Genomic DNA, 6,000 nt, shown 5'->3' with positions numbered 1-6,000 from the left:
AGCCATAAAAAGTATAAGATCATATCCTCTGAAGGAACAAGGATGGAGCTTAGCAAACTAACACAGGAATAGAAAACCAAACACCGCATGTTCTCACTCACTTATAAGTGGGAGCTAAATGATGAAAACACATGGACACCGATTGGGGAACAACACACACTGGGGCCTCTCAGAGTGGGGAGGGTGGGAGGAAGGAGAGGATCAGGAAAAAACTAATGGGTAGTAGACTAAATACCTGGGTGACAACTAATCTATACAACAAACTTCTGGGACACAAGTTTACCTATGTAACAAACCTGTACATGTACCCCTGAACTTAAAACAAAAGTTATAAATAAACAAAATCTTTAAAAAAGAATAAACTTCGGTCTAAATATACGACTTTTCAGCATTTCCTAGTAGCAGAATCCTTTCCCTGAGGAAATCTTCTCCCATATGAGCTGATAGAAGCACAGTTGCTTTGACCATAGCTGCAGAGAAGAACCCTGAGCCCTGCCCTTCTCTTGGCTCCCAAGGTGTCTCCTTAGGAACGCTTGGGGTCCCTTGGATGCCAGTTTGAGAACCACTGTCCTACAGCCTTTCTGATGGCAGTGAATCTGTAATGCTGTGGCAGCATCATAGTGGCATGGAAGACCTGTCCTGAATGCCTGGTAGTCATCTGGGGTGCATGCCAGCTACAGTCATCAACCTGGTCAACAGTAGGCAACAAAGCCCAAGTGCTGTATGTGGGAGTTTGAATGAGACACTCTCCAGTCCTCTCCGACTGACGCCTCCCGGTCCTAATTTGCCACCTCCTCCTTCCTTCTACCTCCAGCTCTGTCACTGATTCCAAGTCAGAGGCCAGTCCCCTTTCAGGTAGGCCGACCTAGTCCCCCGGGATGACACCGGATGAAGACTGGAGACTTCATGGATCTGTGGCTCCCGCTGGTGGGTCGAGCACGGCTCCCTTAGATGCATGCCAGGAAAACTAAGCACCCGAGACTCTCTGCCTTCAATGACCTGGTCATAAGATGTCACTGGGGCTTCTCTCCCAGAATGCAGATAAGGACTCATTTGAAATTTATAAAAGTGGAGTCACTACATTTTTTTCTTTTCTTCTACCTGAAGTAGACATAGGACAGTGCTGCCCAAATTTCAACCACGTTGCCACTTCATGCTATTGCCACATCTGCTTACACCTTTACCATAAACTAGTTAAGACACTTCTTGAAATTGACCACCTATTTCCTTAAATCAATGTGTGTCCAGTGGCAATGTTATATATCCCAGTGCCATAAATAAAAGCCAGGATTTCTTCCCCATCTATGTACGTAAAACAGAGACATAGCTGGATCAAAGAGGAAAATGCTCAGCTCTGTCAAACCTGGAGTTCTCTTGCAGTGCTGGGGACAGGAACAGAGGGAGGAGCTGAGTGCACCCACGCTGGGGGCAGCCCCGGGGGTGTAGTCCTCCCCCACTATTGACTGTGGACCTGGGTCATCTGACAACCTCTCCAGCCCCGGTTTCCTCATCTGCAAAATGGGGATGATGGTAGTACCTACCCCATAAGGTTGTTGCAAGAACGAATTAAACTAAAGGAGACCATCAATTAGTAATACTTAATTTAGAAAAATAATATGCCTGGTACCTAGTTAGTAGCTGCTATTGTGTTGCTGTTGCTGTTGTTGATGCTATATTAAAAGATAAGCCAGCAGAAGGCAGAAATCTTATAGAAGTAGCATTTCATCTGTGTCTCCCACAGAAGGCTGACTCATTAGACAAGCAGTATCACATAATCACGTAGTGACAAGATCACAGGGCCAAAGCCTGGGAGCCTGGGTCCGGTCACTAAGTCACTGTCTCACTGTTTGATCTTGGGAGTTCCTTCCCTTCCCAAGTCTTGACTTTCCCAACTGTGAAATGAGGGGATGAATGCAGGAGTCTCCAAAGAGCCTTCTGCCCATGGGGAACCTGAATCCCCGAGGCCACCATGGGCCCAGTCTTGTAAAAAAATGGCCTGCCTGCTCTGCTCCAGCCCAAGCGAGGGACTCGCTCAGTGAGGGCTTTTAAGGTATGGCAGGCCTGGCCCAGCGTTAGAGAGGGGAGACACAAGAGCTGATAATTCCCGAGGCACAAGATCCAGTGCTGGCCCAGAGACGGGAATGAAGGCGATGGATGCGTCGTGTCCCAAGCATAGAGTCTGAGATGTGAGTGACAGTGTCCTTGTCTTTTTTTTTTTTTTGAGATGGAGTTTCACTCTTGTTGCCCAGGCTGGAATGCAATCGTGTGAACTCTGCTCACTGCAACCTCCGCCTCCCGAGTTCAAGTGATTTTCCTGTATCAGCCTCCCGAGTAGCTGGGATTATAAGTGCCCGCCACCACACCCAGTTAATTTTTGTTTTGTTTTTTTTTTTGTATTTTTAGTAAAGACGGGGTTTCACCATGTTGGCCAGGCTGGTCTCAAACTCCTGACTGTAGGTGATCCACCCACCTCACCCTCCCAAAGTGCTGGGATTACAGGCGTGAGCCACCGTACCTGGCTGTCCTTGTCTGCTAGTCGGGGGCAGGCCCTAGGGGTGGGAGACCACAGAGCCAGCACGGGGTGCCCCTGACACTCAGCACCCCATGGTGGGATTCTGACAGGGGCCCCTTTAACTACCTTCCCTGGGTCTCACTCCCGGGCCATAGCTCTCTCCCTCTGACACTTTTTCACATGGCCATGTTGACTGTTACACCAATCTATTACCTTAAAAAAGACTGGAATAATTTTTTTAAGGAGTGAAACAGGGACACTTTTAGCATGCACTTGGGGTTGGCCAACTTCTTGCTATTTTCCCTCCATCCAACCCAGCATTCTGTGAGTGAGACTTTTTCAGGGACAGAAGTTTGTATCTTTGTCCTGAAGCAGCACCCAGGTTATACAGGCATCAGTTACCATCTCCTAGTGTTTCACATAGAAAGGTCCACTTACAAAAGTTTATCTATTTCTCAGCTACAGACAAGAAAGGAATGCCCTCAAAAATCGGATAGAAACTATGGGACTTCTGTATGATAAAAATCACGCACGTGCTGTATACCTCTTTAACTTTTAACTTCACTGCATGGAGGCTATGGGGTTCTCCAGGGACCACCAGTTAGCAGCCCTGGAACACCTCTTCCTCCCTCTCATCTCCACCTGGGCACAGGATCTTTCTCAGTTTCCCTTAAGTCGGAGCTTCACCCAAGTCAAGCCCCCTCGACTGGAGATGGAGCAGGGAGCTGAGAAGCTTGCTGACATCAGTAAGTAGCACTTGTGATACATATTATGAAGAGATGCTCCCCCACCCCAAGAATCACTAGGTGTGGCTTTTGGACAAATATACACACATGCAGAGGTTTGTTTTGTAGGCGTAAACACACAGTCTCTAAAATAGGCAATGTTGAGTCTCTGGCACAAAATGAGGGTATGAAGCCGACACTGTTTATAATCTGCTGGAACCCTCAAACTTGCAAGCCCTTTTTCCAGAAACATTCATGTGAAAACCTCTTTCTTAGGAGGGGGTACTTGTCCTGCTCCCAGGCAAGCTTGGAGGATGCTACCATAGAAGGGCTTATCCAGGGGCCCAAGGCTGTCCCCACCGGACCAATGGTGGGGGAGAGAAGAGACCAGAGACTGCAGACCCTGGAACACCCTGCAGCAGCCAGACCATCACTTGGCCTTTAGTGGAAGTGGCTAATGACAGCGCTGATGAGACCTAAAGCACTAAGCCAGGCATGATCGTGACAGACACCCAAATTATCTACTCAGGTGTTGACCTCTCTACCGCCTTTATTAGAACAAACCAGTGTAAGAAAACAACTAAAAATGTTTTTTTCATACTTCTTTCAATTGCTCTGCTTGGCAACTTTATTGCACATTAGTTCAAAATAAGCTGCCAATAAAGTTGGATAAAATTAAACTCATGCTAGAGTTTTTTTCCTCAATAATTTTTGTTGGGTTGTTTTTATTTTCATAAGGATTTGAAATGCAGCATTATCTTAGGTTCAGAATTTCCCAGGCTGGGTAGTTACAACTTAACTTCTACTGAGTTTATGAATTCCAATTTCAGTTCTCTTAAAATGAGTTTGGTTTTACTGTTAACTTCATACTGAAGAGGTCTTTGTAGCAGTTTGTCTTTTCCTGTACAAAAAGCACAACATAAAACTGGAATCTTCTATACTGTAATTAGACTTAGAAAATTATGTGATTTCTAATTTAGCAGAACCTAAGAACACAGCAGAGTCCACAACCCCAAGTCAACATTTGTTTGATACATGATTTCAAGAAAATATCTTTTCAAAGATAGCAGTTGTGAATAGGCCAGAATGATTCCATTTAAGATAGCAAAATATAAATAAATAAATAAACGTCTTGGAGTAAAAATAACGCACTATAGCAATTTGAGTACAGCAAAAATCAAACACTGTGTGTCGAAAGCAAACAATGGGAATTTTTATGCAACTAAACATTTTTCTGGCTATCTAACTATGATTTATACATCTAAAATGATAAATTTAATCCCATCACCAGTAGATCAATTGCAGGTATAACAGATGAAACCAGAATAAATCATCATATCACTGTATTGGAAACACAAAGAGAAGACAGAAGAGGAGTTCTGACTTTAAACTGAAATCTGTTTCCAGGCTTTTCCAAGGACAATTTGCATGGAGAAGTTCAATGTATACATAAAGTCATCTGATCCAAATATGCTAATGATTTTTATTGGTCAAATCTTAAAAGTGAGGTTTATTTTTATGAGCATGCATTAATTAACCCAGCATGTACTATCTTTCAGACTATCTTGCCAGGGACTTTCATTTCAACATGTTTATTGTGAAATGTTTGCATTCTCCACATTTGTGGCCCACACACAGATTATTTCATACTTTCCTTTAGAGCACTTAGAAAAGTTAAAAGGAGTTATTGTTTTTGATTAATGCCATTTTGGGGCAGTTAAAAAAAAAAAAAAAAGAGTTCCAAATCCCAGCTCTGCATAAATTCTTCGACATTAAAGAAAAAAAAAATCTCTGCAAGTTCTACTGCACAAAGAGATGAGGGGGGCTGCCCTGGGTTTATTTGAAGGTGGTCTCCTAAAACTGAACTTTATTAACTTGGGTGTCTGCATGAACTCATGCAGAATAGCAAGGAACCAATGGGGTGTAGCTATCAATCACGAGAGGAGAAGCAGCAGGCACAGAGTATAGCGTGGTGTGGCGCAGATGGAAGTTCTAAGGCCCTGCCTGTCATCTTTTGATTAAGAAAAGGAAATGATTTCACTGAAAAGATATTCCCTCTTGTGTTGTTTTGTTTTAACTGAGTTTGTACTTTCCACCGAACTGGACATATTTATTGAGACTCATAAGTTACTTCACGGTTCCCAACATCACTGCAATCTCAACAAACTATTTTTTTTTCCTTGCAAATTATCTAAATATCAAAACTATAAAATATCTTAAAACATTCTCCATACTGTAAACATCTTAGCTACAAAGCTTTGAGTGTAAACAGTATGATGCATCAGAATGGTTTTAAGCGATGTTATAAAAACTGCTCTTAAAAACTAAACAAAAATGTAAAGCTTCCATCTGTTTTATGATTTTTCCACTGCTGAACGGCTGCTGTGTGCCAGTTCACTGAACCATGGCTTGCTAAAGAGATTGCTGGGGTCACACATTGAAAAAACAAAGAGCATGTCTTTAATGGTGGGATTTTTTTTCTCGAGTCTCCCTGACATGGCTGGAACCGAATTAAGTGCACAGCAGCAGAAGAGAAGGGATATAAAACACACACACACGATGCCTGTTGCAAGAGGAACCCTCTCTGTCTCTGAGAGGCTCACATTTTTTTTAAAAGGGTATCATTCTGGCAATTATTTCAGGTTCTTTAGTGACTGTATACCTGCAACCTCAATGCACTCTTACGTCCTCATGGAATTTTCTTTTTGGCCCTCTGTGTACAAGTTAAAAATAGACAGCAAATTGCATACTAAGAAAAAGCAT

This window comes from Colobus angolensis, unplaced genomic scaffold (genome assembly GCF_000951035.1).
Source record: "Colobus angolensis palliatus isolate OR3802 unplaced genomic scaffold, Cang.pa_1.0 Scaffold291, whole genome shotgun sequence".
Lineage (NCBI taxonomy): Eukaryota > Metazoa > Chordata > Mammalia > Primates > Cercopithecidae > Colobus > Colobus angolensis.
Note: the sequence above shows the minus strand (reverse complement) of the source record.